Genomic DNA, 16,482 nt, shown 5'->3' on the forward strand with positions numbered 1-16,482 from the left:
TGGGAGACTGATCTATAAAATATTGCTATGATTTATGTCACAGAATGTTCTGTGTTCTCTTCTAGGAGTTTTATGGCATCATGTCTTGTATTTAGGTATCTAAAGTATTCTGGTATTGAGATTTATCCTGAGCAAAAATTGAAATATAAAGGAAAAGTTCACAGAACAGCTACTTCTGATATAAAATATTCTGTAATTTAAGTCAGTTGGCTTTTGTGGTTTCCCAGAATAATATTTTCTTCATGCACACCAAAAAGAGACATTTACAGTAATATTTCCAGATTTCATTTTTCATTTTCAAATCTGGTTCTTGTGAAGTACTTGTATCTTAATTTCCTATGATGTTTTTCTTGACACTTGAACATGAATGTATTTTAGACTTATTTTATTTTTTGGAACATGAACTCAACTTTGGGGATAAATTAAACACATATATGATTTGGGCCACACTAAATTTTTATCATACTTAAGTGGTTTTTTTTTTTTTTTTTCTGCATACCCTCTAGAATATTACAGTCCTAGGTGAATTCATTAAACGGCTTTGCAGTATACTTGTGATTTATGAATATTTTCTTTAAATTTTTTACTTAATAAGTAAGCATAGATTTCTAATAGTAAACTAACCTTGAGTTCTAGAATGAACTTTATTTAAAATAGTATTTCACAATAGTGCTAGTTGGCAGTATTTTGTATTAAAAACTGCCTATTTTTCACAATAGGTTTTCTTTGTAGTTTTAAATTTTGTACATTTCCAAGATACAGTTTTGATATTAAAATTACACTGACTTCATAAAGTAAGTGGATAATGTATAAAGCAGTACAGATGAGTTTAATCTGTAGACACAATGTTTGATGCATCATAACAATGAATTTGTGACTCTGCAAATATTGACCCAATATTTTACTATATTTTAGAATATGTATGCTCTTGAGGGATGTGGTGTGTGTGTGTGTGTCTCAAGCATCTTGCTCTGTGAGCTTTCTATCACTTGTCCTCTGTGACAGTTTGCCTCATTATATACAGAAATGTCTGTTTTGGTTTTTTTTTCTTTCTAAAACACAGCTGTCGGCCACCTACTTGCATAGGAAACTTGGCATATCCTTCTGGGCAAAAATAAGTCAGTACACAAAGTTTTCTGTCAAAAAATGTTAATTTTGCTTGTTTTGCATCTGATGTCTTAAGCCCATGGATCTCTTTTCAGTTGGCAAAATAATGTAACTTCCAGATTGAAACTGAGCTCCTGATAATGTAACAGACAACATTCAACGCCAGACTGGCTGGGTAGAGTTCAGACATCACCACCTATTTGCCATGTGTCTTTGAGAGAGTCCTAAAGAGAATGGGACTTGATTTTAACATTTAAGAGAACAGTAAAATAGTGAAAATCTCTCACTTTATGTTTTAGGTTTCACAAGCCAGGAACATATCTATTTTATGACATATTTATGTCTTTAGAACAAAAAAGATAATAAATATTGTCCAAAAACTAATGCTTCTCTCTGTTTTCTAAGCTCTAAGCCTGTTGGAGTTATTTCTTCAAGTTTTTAAAAAGTTACATTTTGGATTTTAATAGAAGGTAATCAGAAAAAATTGATATAACTGCTCAGGAATTTATTGATTCAAAAATCACATATTTAGAGCCTATATATCAGGTTTTAATTTATGCCCTCACAACACTGAAAACATTTTATTTAATAACCATTTCAAAATGAGCCATATAATGCATTACTCCTATATTCAGTAAGATAAATAAATACCTCTTCAGATAAAGAGCAAAGTTAATTGAATTCCACTTTTACTTTACTTCTAAAAAATTTGGAACCAGATCAGTACTTATGAGAATTAACCATTCAAGTTACAAAGTGACTTAACTTTATTTCTAATAATCAATCTTACTTTGATTATATATATATATATTTTTTTTTTGGGGAAATTAGTAAATTTTTTTCTTTTTTTTTTATTTTTTAACTTTAAAATATTGTATTGGTTTTGCCATATATCAAAATGAATCCGCCACAGGTATACATATGTTCCCCATCCTGAACCCTCACCTTATTTTTTAAATTTTATGTCCTATTACTACTGTTATAGTATGAAGGATATTATTAAAATAAAACAATAATGAAATTCATCTAAAATGTATAGTATCAAAATGAACATACAAAAATGACATTATACAACTGATAAAATCATGGATAGATATTCAATGTCTTCCTTGTTCCTTAACTATATAGTTAGCATTTTTAAAGTAAAGTTATTTTATAATTTTGTCAACAGTAGAGTATATATGCCCACTCCAATGTTCATTGGAGCAGTATTTACAATAAACAAGACATGGAAGCAACTTAAATATCCATTGACAGAGGAATGGTTAAAGAAGATGTGGTACATATATATATATAATGGAATATTAGTCATTAAAAAGAATGAAATGGTGTTATTTGCAGCGACATGGATGGACCTAGAGATTGTCATACTGAGTGAAGTCAGTCAGACATAGAAAGAGAAATATCATGTGGTATCACTTATATGCAGAATCTTAAATGATACAATGAACTTAATTTTCAAAACAGAAATCCCACTCGCAGACTTAGAGAACAAGCTTATGGTACTGAGAGAGTCAGTTCCTAGGCAGGTTGATAGGGAGTCTAGGGGTCCCCAAGGAGAGAGGGGTCTGGAATTCTCAAGGAGGAAGAAAGGACAAACTTTTTTTCTTTCTCCACATTCCTTAGGATTATATACCAATAATGTATCCTGCCTAAGGACAGTCTTTGGATTCAACCTTGTTATCTTAAAATGTTAATTATGGGAGTAGACCTGGTCTTTACAAGGATGTATCTTGCCTGAGGACAGTGTTATCTTAAACTGTAAATTATGGGAGTAGGTCTGATGAGGTCTTTACAATCTCCAGATATTCTTTGGATTATATAACTTCATTGTTAACACTAGCAAGCGGGTACTCTTTCTGCCCCCTTCTGATGCCTGTGTCAGAAGCTTTCTCTATCTCTTTTATACTTTAATAAAACTTTATTACACAAAAGCTCTGAGCGATCAAGCCTCGTCTCTGGCCCCGGATTGAATTCTTCTCCTCCGGGGGCCAAGAATCCCGGTGTATTCGCGTGATTCAACAACAACCTTTCAGTACCAGGTGGGAACGGTAGAGGGGAGGAATAGTTAGGGAGTTTGGGATTGACATGTACACACTGATGTATTTAAAATGGATAACAAACAAGGACCTACTCTATAGTACAGAAAAATCTGCTCAATATTATGTAACAACCTAAATGGGAAAAGAATTTGAAAAAGAATAGGTGCACATATATGGATAACTAAGTCACTTTTCTCTACACCTGAAATGTGGTGCTGGAGAAGACTCTTGAAAAATCCCCTGGACAGTGAGGAAATCAAACTAGTCAATCCTAAAGGAAATCAGCCTTGAATATTCATTGGAAGGACTGATGCTAAAGTTGAAGCACCAATATTTTGGTCAACTGATGCAAACAGCTGACTCATTGGAAAACACCCTGATGCTGGGAAAGATTGAGGCCAAGAGGGAAAGGGGACAACGGAGGATGAGATGGCTGGATGGTATCACTGATGCAATAGACATGAACTTGGGCAAACTCCAGGAGATGGTGAAGGACAGGGAGTCCTAGTGTGCTACAGGCCATGGGGTCTAGTTGGACACGACTGGGCAACCGAGCAACAACACAAAAGCAATAATTTAATATTTAATCATGGGTGTGTTTACTTGCTTCACAAAATTCCTGAAAATTCAACGATCTGCTCTCCTGCGCAGATCATAAGCCAGCCGTCACACACAATGGCCTATCTATGTGTGTGTGTGTGTGTGTGTGTGTGTATACACACATATATATCAAGGTGTTTTAAATATCTTATGCAATTTTTGACCAAAATTTCCAAAATCATCTTTCCATTCTCTTTCAGAATGGCTACCACAGATGTCAATTAGGATAAAACTTAATGGCTTATCACTCACAAGGTATAGACTCCAAAGTATACCTCTGCTCTCCAAAGATATTAAGAGATGGTAAATTCACTTCTGGATAATTATCAGCTTGGAATCTTGCATTTATTCTAAATAAGCTGTAGTAATAGAACCCTTGGGCTTCCCTAGTGGCTCAGACGGTAAAGAATCCACCTGCAGTGTGGGAGAACTGGGTTTGATTCCTGCGTTGGGAAGATCCCCTGGAGAAAAGAATGGCAACCCTCTCCAGTATTCTTGCCTGGAGAATCCCATGGACAGAGGAGCCTTGTGGGCTACAGTCCATGGGGTCGCAAAGAGTCAGACATGACTGAGCGACTAAGCACAGTAGAATCCTTGCTCCCCTCATAAGCTTCTGAAAGCATATTGATAGCCACACAAAAAAATCCATTTCTTGGGGATGGTAAATATAATTATAAACTCCTATAGCCTTCTTTCAGGGGACACTACATTCAGAAGAAAGGAAGGGGCAAGGTCGTTTCAAGTACAAGGGGCATCACTCCATCGCCTAAGCCTAAACTTGAGGAAGGAGAAGGACGAGGAAGGCAAGTTCATTATTGACCAATCTTGCCACTTTTGTAATTTTCATTCAGTTGAGTTCCATACAACTCAAATACTCAAAAGAGGGAGACAGAAAGAGAAATATCTGACAATGAAGCTGGTAGTAGAATCACATTAAGAAAAGAAAGCTTCTTGTTCAACATTATTAGTTACTTCCTATAAAGTTCAACTAGATTAATAGCTTTTTAAGGATGTGGTGAAAAGTATTAATACATGAAACTTTCAAAACTAGACCTACAGTATTAAAAAAAAAAAAATGCTGTAGGGAACTGTTTAAACTTAGCAGGGGAAATACTAAATGACCTAACAGGCCATTTCCTCCTACAAATTCAATGGTGTGCTAATTTATGTATTTTGGCTCGATTAGAGCAGAAGGTCACATAAGGTTTTTAAGTCCTGTATTTTCTTCTCCTTTCACATAATGTCTGCTTTTAAACACTAAATATTTTTAATGCTAAAGCTTTCAACACTACAGAACGTCTACTATTTGCCACAGGGTTGAGGCATTCTTACAGCTTTTAGCATTACTTTTATTGATATTTTAAAGGAAGAGAGTCCAGCTATAACGTCTATAGGTTCCACTGACAATACTTTAAAGATTACTGCTAAGGATTTGCATAGGAAAACTGTCCAATTTCTGTTTTAGTTTTAAAACTAAAGTTACTTTTTGCAAAAAAAATATATATGGATGCCAGGTCCATAAAGCCAAAGTAAAATGTAGAAATGGGGGCAACAATAAAATCATTCCAAAATACACTTTCCACTTAATTATGTGGCTTAAATATATGGCTTAATTAAATTTTATAGTGTTATATTTTCATCTCAATTTATCTTGACACTAGCTTCAATTGTATACTGTATTTGAAATGGGTAGCATTAAGAAGATATTTTAAATTTGGCAAAGAAATATGAAGGAAGAGAGAGAGGGAGGGAGGGAGTTCTAAACAATCATTACATTTTGTATCCCTCATAATGCCTCATATTCCCAGCTGAAGTCTGCTGTCATAGGTTTTAAAATAACTAGAAAATCTCAACTTTCAGGTCATCTTTTTTTTTTAATTAATTGAGGTATAGTTGGTTTACAATATCATATTAGTTTCAGGTGTACAACACAGCAATTGAAAATTTTTATAGATTATACTCCATTTATATAAGTGGAATTATTATGAAATATTGGTTATACTCCAGGTCCTAAGTTCTTCATCTATACAATGTGAAAAGTGTGTGATCTTTAGGGTCTTTTCCAAGTCTAAATTATCGTTGTGAACATGCTAAGTTGCTTTACCTGTGTATCACTCTGTGAGACCCAATGCACTGTAGCCCACTAGGCTCCACTGTCCATGGGATTCTCCAGGCAAGAATACTGGAGTAGGCGGCTGTGCCCATCTTCAAGGGATCTTCCCAAGCCAGGGAACAAATCTGAGTCTCTTAAGTCTTCTGCATTGGCAGGTGGGTTCTTTACCACTAGCACCACCTGGGATCTCCCAAATTATCATTACTCTATTGCTATTTGCCAACATCCATACAGTCAAAGCTATGGTTTTTCCAGTAGTCATGTATGGATGTGTGAATTGGACCATAAAGAAAGCTGAGCACCAAAGAATTGATGCTCTTCAATTGTGATGCTGGAGAAGACTCCTGAGAGTCCCTTGGCCTGCAAGGAGATCAAATTTGTCAATTCTGAAGGAGATCAATCCCGAATATTTATTGAAATGGTTATTGCTGAAGCTGAGGCTCTGGTCCTTTGGCCACATGATGCAAATAGCTAACTCATTGGAAAAGACCCTGATGCTGAGAAAGATTGAAGGCAAAAGGAGAAGGGGGTAGCAGAGGATGAGATGGTTAATTGTCCAACTTAATGGACACGAATTTGAGCAAACTCCAGGAGATAGTGGAGGACGGAGGAAACTGGCATGCTGCAGTCTATGGAGTTTCAAAGAGTCAGACATGACTTAGCAACTGAACTATTGTGGTAAACCAAATAATATATCAAACAATGCTATCAATTTGAATTACTATTTTCTTTTCAAAAAACAGCAATACAACAATAACAAACACCAAACCCATCTGAGCCCTGTCTCCCCTCTAGTTTCTGCCCTAATTCCCTCCTTTCATCCAGGGACATGGAGAAGTTACATGCACTCCTTTTTTATGAACCTACTCCTAAATTATCTTTCAGTTCACTACATTGTTCCTTCTGTCCTTACCATACCATACACTAAAACTTCTCCTGCTAAAATCACCCACCACTTCTAATTCCCAAATCCAAACTGTAACTTTGATCTTAATTTCTTGGTGGTTCCTAATAATACTGTTTGTGTCTCTTTAAATTTTTTTTAAAGTTTTATTTTATATGAAACTATAGTTGATTTACAAATGCTGCATTAGTTTCAGGTGAACAGCAAAGCGATTCAGTTACACATACACATGTGTCTATTCTTTTCCAAATCCTTTCCCATTTAGATGATTATAGAATATTGAGCAGAGTTCCCCATACTATACAGTAGGTCCTTGTTGGCCATCTATTTGATATATACTAGTATATTGAAAACATTTCTTGTTCTGACTTCATCTTTTTATTCCTGAAATCTAGCTCTGCATTAGCAAAATATAGGCTCTAGGTGAACATCCTTTGAATAAATAAAGTACTTAAAGTAATTTTTAAAAAATCCCCTAATTTCATTAGGGTCACATCATCAAAGATATGCTCTTCCATAGCATTAGTTTAATGTCCCACCATGATATCCATAAGCTAGAGTAGGAGGTACCACAGTGACCTTTCTGGTTTTGCTTTTTCTAACTCTGGATTTGGGTATTTTTTTTCTGACCAGCTCAGACTCCAGCTTGGCGTCCTCTCCCTCCAGACTGGCCCAGACCTGGCGTTGAGTGTGGCGGCTCAGCTTTCATCATCTGAAATTCCTGGCCAGCGGAATGTTCCCTCTCGTGCTCCTCCCTTGGCTGGCGGGGGCTCCCTACTTTCATTTTCACTAGGGGCCCAGTCATGCACCAGCTTCCACTGGAAACATTTTTCCAGACATTCCTTTAGGATAAGTGCCATGACCATTAACTGGTCACTGAATTCCGTCATTCTTTTTTATACTTCACTATCCCCAAATTTGTCTTTTTCAGCTTTATGGCCACAGGAAAGAGGCTTCATTTTCATTGTTTTCCTTTTCTTCTTATATGAGTCAATCAGTTGTATTTTATCTGTGCTTATGTCAGAAAACATGTACTTTAAAAATGTTCTTGTTTCTCTTCACACTTCCTGATTCTTCATCGAGATGTGTCTTGATTTGACAAAAGTCTCACTCATGGACATTCAATTTATAAAACAAATGTATTTAGTTTCTACTCACAATGATAAAATCTTTTTCGAGTTGAAATCCTTAATTTCATAGCAATGAGTTAAGCCTCTAAGATTTTTGAAATTTATTCAGGTTTTGAACCCTGATCAGCTTCTTTGATAGGAACTCAAGCTCAGTGTTGGCCTTTGAAAGATGTCTTGTCTTTGCCCACATTTGTATTCCTACTCAGAGTAGAAGTAAGAAAAGTGTTAATTGCTCAGTTGTGTCCAACTCTTTGTGACCCTATGGAATGTAGCCTGCCAGGCTCCTCTGTCCATAGGATTCTCCAGTCAAGAGTACTAGAGTGGGTTGCTATTCCCTTTTCCAGGGGATCTTCCCAACCCAGAGATCCAACTTGGGTCTCCTGCATTGTAGGCATATTCTTTACCATTTGGGCCACCAGGCAAGACCAGAATAAAAGTAGGTGGGAAATAAAGCTTGAGTTGCCCTGGGCTCCATCTTTGAAGTGTCTGTACTTCCATGTCTCTAATTTGGAAACATACCCATTTTTGTTTAAGTAAATTGTCTACTGAAGAATCCTTCAGAAAACCAAAGGTGCTAACTTTCACAAAGCAGAGAGTAGTGTAGAAAAGATTGGAAGAGGATAAAGTTTGCTTTGATCTGTGTGTCTTGTGTGTTCTTGATGTAATGAATTGTCTGGCTTCAGCTCACTTGTTCCTTTGCTGCTTCTCCTGAAAGAAATAGGAAGGAGCTTGAGGATTCTCTAATAAGGTATTTATAGGAACATAGAGTTTCTGTTAAATATCTAATTTCCTTGATGATATTTTGAAAGAAACTTTCAATAAAAACACATTTTAAAGTCAGTTCTTTTAGGTTTGTAAAAATAGATGTTCAGTTGTAGGGAGGTAACATATCTTAAGACTCACAGAACAAAGCAATTGTGCGTTCAAACCAGAGCTTTGTAGAATCATGCTTTTGAGTTTCACTGTTACTATTCCTATTAAGAATGCTACAGTAGAAAGTCTGAATGTTTTATGAAAGTGAAAATTCCTCCTTGTGCTATTTCCATAAGGTTGGTTGGAGTAGCACTTCATTTATGGATGTTGGATCGTGCTCTGACTAAAATCTGTTCCTCTCATTTATTCTGTCCTACTAACGTAAATTTCACCCTTGAAACTCAGTCCACTGAAATAATATAATTGTTCTGGGATGTCTTTCTTCAAAATGGCCATCTCTCAAACAACTCATCTGAAGGCTTTAAATATTCCTATGAAAATGAGGTCAAATCATTTGCTGAAAATTCCATTTAGCTGCTTTTTTTTTTTTCTTAAAAAGGTGTTACCTTATGAAGTTCTTGCTTGGCATCAGGAGAAGACTATGACTCATAGAATGAGTAGATGTCTGTGTGTCTTGGGATATGAAGGGGTCATGCTCAGTTGAATTAGCAAGGCAGCAGGGACAGAAACTGTCCTCTTGTAGAGAAAATAAACTAAGGCTCACATATTTTTACAGTGCCAACCTTATGTAAAACTTGACTTTCCTTGTGGTCTTCCTGTGAAAAAGACTGTCTCTTTAGTCCCAATTTGTACACAGTTTGCTAAATAACCCACTGCATTTTTATACTTGTTTTCATGTTAATTGCTGCATCCACCATGATGATGGAGACAAAATTGGTAGTCAAAGCAAGACTGAAAAAAGAATAATGACCATGAGTTTATGGAAAGTTTTCTATCCCAGAACTAGGCAAGTTGGGGTTTTCAGACACAGCAGTGAGTCCAAAGATCTGAAAGTAGGCTGAAGATTTTTACAGAAACTACAACTAAAAGCAAAAACTAGACCAAGACTCAGGATTGGCAGACCTATAGTTGAAGCAATGGCTGCCCCACCTCTGGGGAAATGTTAGTTTCCCCAGAAACTAGTACGTTAGTTTAGCAGTGGTTTTGCTATGAACCATACTGAGCGACTTCACTTTCACTTTTCACTTTCATGCATTGGAGAAGGAAATGGCAACCCACTCCAGTGTTCTTGCCTGGAGAATCCCAGGGACGGAGGAGCCTTGTGGGCTGCCGTCTATGGGGTCACACAGAGTCGGACACAACTGAAGCGACTTAGCAGCATATGCATACACTGCTAGCTCTTTATTTTCAGAATCTACCTATAGTTCGAGTTGAAGGAGCTTCGATTGTGGTTAATATTTGTATAGTGAGCTTTGGTTTACCAAACCTTTTGTCATTAGCTATGTGAACTTTATTTATGCAAAGACCTTGTCTAAGTCATTCACAACTGGGTTCAGAGCGTCCACAAATCGTACCTGGCACACGTTCAGTCCTCAGTAAATACCTGTGACCAAGAAAGGACTCAACAAAAGTGTTTTATTCTCTTTTTATTTTCTTTCAATTCGAAATATGGATAGATTCTGAGAATAAAGGGCTATCAGTCTCACGCAGCTCACAGCAAAAACCACTATCAGCACTTGGAACTTATCAGCACTTGGAAAATCACATCTGTTTCACCATACGAAAAGCTATTAAAGTTTGTGGGAGTGAAGAGTGAGATTAAAATCAGAATTACATGTGTGTGCATGAAGTCAGAACATTCTTCATGTTTAGATTTGAAAACCTTATAAGATAATAACTAATATTAATGTTATCTTCTAAAGCTACCAGACTCATATTTTACTACTGCTTTCACATATTTTACTACTGCTTCCACATGAGCAGTATTATTTTTCACATTGACTAATAAGGAAAATAAGTCCCAGCACAGTAGTAGGACACATTCACGATCACACTACCAAAAAAGTGGCAATGATTTTACTGGAATCAATATTTTTTGGTTCCAGGGCTTCTTATGTTTCCGCTGTCCATGCTGCCTCCAAGACAGGCACACTGGATGACTTTTAAAATGCTGAGGGTACATCAGATGTCTGTTCTTAATTCATTAAGTAAAGGGCATACAAAGCGTATGTTTCCCTCACTTGGAAATAGCTAAACTCATTTTGTTTTTCCTCCCTCACTTGCCCCAACGAGAGTTTACACTTGGTCAGGCCACACAAGCAAATTTTCAAGAAAAACAGGCATTTTAAAAGAAAGATTTCAGTAATGGAAAGCAAGGATAAGAATGGAAACTATTTTTTAAAATATATATCACTTACTGTTTGGTAAGCTAAAATATATACTCATATCTCTATCATATTAGACAGTTTTCAGCCTTAACAAAATTGCTCATAAAGCAATGCTGAGATTCAAAAGAAAGTTTGCACATGCAAGTATATGATGATATGTAAGTTCTACTTTAATTTCGTCATATTATGAATGCCTTGTAAAGTGTTGGCACCATAATCCAACTTGCAAAATAATGAAAAGTGCCATTCACTTTGTCTTGTTTTCTTAGAGAACTGTGAAACTCATTAGAAAAAAGTTTCAAGTGACTGCTGATTGAAAGTTCATGTTCTAAATCAGGTGTATATTGATAATACAGGAAGATATGGGCTACAAAATTTAAAAGAAATATGTTATTATGAAGCCTATTATATAAAGTGTATAATTTTCAAATACTTTCACATATTTTTTACCCTGTCTTGCTAAATGAAGAAAACAGTTTTGCTGAGTCTTTTAAGTTCTTTTATATAATTTTATTAATAAGAAGTTACTTTCCATTTACAAAATATTGGCTCTATTACCCTTGCTATATGGTACTTCCTGGAGCCATTCTAGCTTGTACCTCCCACTTGCCCACCCCTAAATTATTCCTCCTGTGTTGAGTCCTTTCTTGGTCACCGATATTTACTGAGGGCTATTATTTGTAGGTACTGTGGACTCACTTACGAACAATATGGACAAGGTCTTTGCATAAAGAAAGTCAAAGACAAAAAGTTTTGTAAACCAAAGCTCACTATACAAATATTAACCACAATGAAGACTCTTCCAACTGACTTCCTGGATTACCCACAATCCTGATTCTCTCTTTAAAAATATAGCGAAAGATGCCTGTGGTAGCTAGGTAGAAGGCAATGGCAACCCACTCCAGTACTATTGCCTGGAAAATCCCATGGACAGAGGAGCCTGGTAGGCTGCAGTTCATGAGGTTGCTAAGAGTCGGACACAACTGAACGACTTCACTTTCACTTTTCAGTTTCATGCATTGGAGAAGGAAATGGCAACCCACTTCAGTGTTCTTGCCTGGAGAATCCCAGGGACGGGGGAGCCTGGTCGGCTGCCGTCTATGGGGTCCCACAGAGTCGGACACTACTGAAGTGACTTAGCAGCAGCAGCAGCAGCAGCACATATCTTTGCTTCTGAGAGCTGAAGTTAGCAGAAATAACTTGAGTTTCTTCTGTAAGCTATTTATTCCTGTCATATGTCTCTATAAATATTTTTAACATATATAATTAAATATTTTAACTAAATTCTATGAAAACTCATAAAAGTGCAAAAAGTGAGTGTTGTTTATTTTAAAAACTAATTTGTATGCATTGTAAGAACTTTCTGTTCTTTTAACTGGACGATTTCATTTGACCTGTTATTGACTTTGCTGATTCGTTCATCTGTTTGCTCAAACCTGCTGCTAAAACCCTATAATGGATTTTACGTACTAACTATTGTGCTTTTCTTCTCTGTATTTATATTTGTTTCTTTTTTACAGGTTCTGTTTATTGATATTCTTTGTTTTATGAGTCATTATTTACCTATTTCCTTTATTTGTTATGTCCTTTAGCTTCTGGAGTATATTTAAAAGAGTTGATGTAAAGTCTTGTCTAGTAAATCCAATATTTGTGCTTTCTCAAGATTGTTTCTGTTCAATTCTTTTTCGCCCCCTGTGGATTGGCAAGACTTGTTTCTTTGCACGCTTCATAATTTTTTTTGTTGAAAAGTGGACATTTTGACTATTATAATGTGCAAGCAATAAAAAATAATAATAATAAATCACTCAGCAAGTCTTTTTGTATTGGCCCTGCACTGTGCCTTCTTTCAACACTTTTCCTGGCTGTTTACAACTTTGTCTTAGTTTGCACTTCCAGCTTGCCCTAGGCCTAGAAGTAGGCTCCATTTGAAGGTTTGTGGCCTCCTCACATTTTTTCTGAATATGTGTCCTGTCCTGAGCATTTATGTAGCTTTATATGTTCCTCTGTGTAATTATTTTTCAAAGTCACTATTCTTTCCACCAAAACCTCACTAATCAGCTTTTCTTCCCAGGGTTTTGGTATATCTATTGTTAACCCCAACTGCTATTTTTCATTCCAGGCTGCAATGGCTTGTTTGCATGGCTTTCGTTTTTTTTGAGACTGTGTTCCTTGATAGAGTTCCAAGTTAGGCAAAAGAGAGGGAAACTCCATTTAGCAGTCCTTCAGGAAACTCCCCATGAGATAAAAACAAATACCGCAGTTCCCTGGGAAGCAGATCTACTCTGTACCCATACTGAGGACAGACTGTCATCTTCAAGATCGCTGCTGCCCCAGGGGAGAGGCAGATCGAGGTTAGCTAAAATGATGCGAATATCTTCTGTGTTGTTTCTGTGGCCTTTCTCCTCCTACACATCCTCTTAGCTGCTATGTTTCTGCATTTCAATAAAGTTACTCGACAGTTTCTGATAAACTTTTAGGATTTTTCTCGGAAAGGACGGCCCCCAGAGGTCGCTACTCCAACATTTTCACTAACTTCCTGTGTGTGTTTTCTATATACAAAAGATAGTATGAAAGCCACAGTAGACCTGTAGCCAAACGAAAAGCCTTGACCTAAAATCAAAGACCGAAAAATACAGATTAAATTTTACATGTATAGTAGATACATAACTTTTGTCCCCCCACCCCCACTCCCGGATCTAATTTTTTTTTTTTTAAACTTTACATAATTGTATTAGTTTTGCCAAATATAATTTTTTTAATTTCCCAAATGTCAGTCTTCATTGTATGAGGTGAGAAACTTTTTTAGCTGTATTATCAGTTAATTCTCATAGAAGTTATATGAGGCTAGCAAAGGCAATCGAATTATGACCATTTAAAAAATAAAGAATCATGAAAAAAACAAAAACTTAGAAAGAATCATAGACTCCAAATTCTTAAAGTATGCGCCCAGGGAAGCTTCTAATTCAGGAAGCAGTAGAATGCAGTATGCTGCTGCTTCATAGTCACTTCCATCATGTCCAACTCTTTGCAACCACATGGACTGTAGCCCTCCAGGCTCCTTTGTCCAAGGAATTCTCCAGGCAAGAGTACTGGAGAGTGTTGCTGTGCTCTCTACCAGGAGATCTTCCCAACCCAGGAATTGAACCCGGGTCTCCTGCATTGCTGGCAGATTCTTTACCACTGAACCACCAGGGAAGCCAGAAGGCAGTATAAGAACTAACAATTCTGAGATCCTATTTCATTTCAGACCTTTGTGTATATTAACTAATTTAATTTTCAAAGTACTTTGAAAGTTGTTGTATTAGATCCAAGGATAGAGATCAAGGTGGAACTGGAGGGTTGCCGAGGACAAATTTGAATGCAAGATGTCCTGTTCTGAAGTTCCAGGTCCATCCATGTGTCATGCTGCTGCTTAAAGGAAGGTATGTAGAAATAGGTCAGGTGTGGAGGGGAGAAGCAGGAAGTGAGGTCTCAGATCAAGATCCTGCATTGTGAGCTATGTGAGTTTTAACATGTCCTTTGTCCCTTGGTCCTTGTCAATTAAATAACATAAGGAGCACAAGTTATGTATGTTCTTCTCCCTCTCTCTCTCAAAGTTGCTTCAGTCGTGTCCAACTCTGTGTGACCCCATAGACGGCAGCCCACCAGGCCCCCCCGTCCCTGGGATTCTCCAGGCAAGAACGCTGGAGTGGGTTGCTATTTCCTTCTCCAATGCATGAAAGTGAAAAGTGAACGTGAAGTCGCTCAGTCGTGCCTGACTCTTAGCGACCTCATGGACTGCAGCCTACCAGGCTCCTCCGTCCATGGGATTTTCCAGGCAAGAGTACTGGAATGGGGTGCCATTGCCTATGTATGTTCTTAAGTAGCCATAAATGTGCTACTACTGATTCACAAGGTCTTTTCCTAATAAAAATGTAGCATCCACTAAAGTCACTGTTTGCCGTTGCTTATTATGGCACATCTATGCCTATCTATGACCAAGAAATTAAACTTCTAGTGATGTATGTGTCCTACAAAACACATGCTCAGAAATGTCTGTGGTAGCTTTTTTATTTTCATTATTTAGTGAAAGTTGCTCAGTCATGTCTGACTCTGCAACCCCATGGACTATACAGTCCATGGAACTCTCCAGGCCAAAATACTGAAGTAGGTTAGCCTTTCCCTTCTCCAGGGGATCTTCCAAACCCAGGGACTGAACCCAGGTCTCCCACATTGCAGGTAGATTCTTTACCAGCTGAGCTACCAGGGAAGCTCATTTTCATTATAACCCATGAAAAGAAATCAGAGTAATGGTGGTTTACTAACTCAGAGTTTAATGGTTTTGCAGGTAGATATCCCTTAGAAGTGGGCTGTTATGTTGCTTGTGGGGTGCTAGAAAGTTTCTGTATCTTGTTCTTATGTGTGGTTATTTGGGTGCAAACATAATTTAAAAACTTACCAAATCTGTATCTTAACCTTTGAGCATTTTATTCTGTGTGTGCTATACCTCAATCTATTTTTTTTAAACATCATTGTATTATTTCTTTTTACAGGTAGAAAAAAATCTAATGTCATCTACTATTTCTTCCTATAATCTGAAGATTATTTTAATAAAGTGTTTTAAATATTATTCATGTTTAGCTACTCATTACATATAAAATATTGAATCATGAAGAATATAGTTTATGACCTCTTGGTATCAAAATTGATTTATTTCTACCTATTTTGCTAATATAGATTAACTCAATTCACAACCATAATATTTTATGCTAGTTTACACAAAATTAATACTATTGCATGCCACATATGCAAAAAACAAGCTCAGTTAAAATAACATGCATTAGATTAATAGCTCAGAGAAGGCAATGGCACCCCACTCCAGTACTCTTGCCTGGAAAATCCCATGGACGGAGGAGCCTGGTGGGCTGCAGTCCATGAGGTCGCTAAGAGTCGGACACGACTGAATGACTTCACTTTCACTTTTCAGTTGCATGCATTGGAGAAGGAAATGGCAACCCACTCCAGTATTCTTGCCTGGAGAAACCCAGGGATGGGGGAGCCTGGTGGGCTGCCATCTATGGGGTCGCACAGAGTCGGACACAACTGAAGTGACTTAGCAGCAGAAGCAGCAGCAGATTAATAGCTAAAAGTTTCCAATATTTTTAAGCTAGTAAGACCAATCAATACTTTGTGAAACCACTAATTAATGAAATTTTTCTCATTTGAAGTCTTTAGTTCACTTTCCTTTATTAATGAGCATATATCTTTCCTATGGTAACTAAGCATTTTTCTAATCTGTGAATAGACTCCATTCCTATTATTAAAAAGATATGATGTGAAAAGAAACTCACAATTATTTGTTCATTCTACAGTCCCGTATAATGTAGTCTGCATTGTCATCTTTTACCAATATTGAAAGCTTCTGTGTATGTCAGGCAATAGTTGGCATGAGCACTGTAGTAGGAATCCAAGATATTCATGTCAGAAAATAAGGGAATGTAAAGCT

The sequence above is a fragment of the Bos taurus genome, chromosome 9, assembly GCF_002263795.3.
Source record: "Bos taurus isolate L1 Dominette 01449 registration number 42190680 breed Hereford chromosome 9, ARS-UCD2.0, whole genome shotgun sequence".
NCBI lineage: Eukaryota > Metazoa > Chordata > Mammalia > Artiodactyla > Bovidae > Bos > Bos taurus.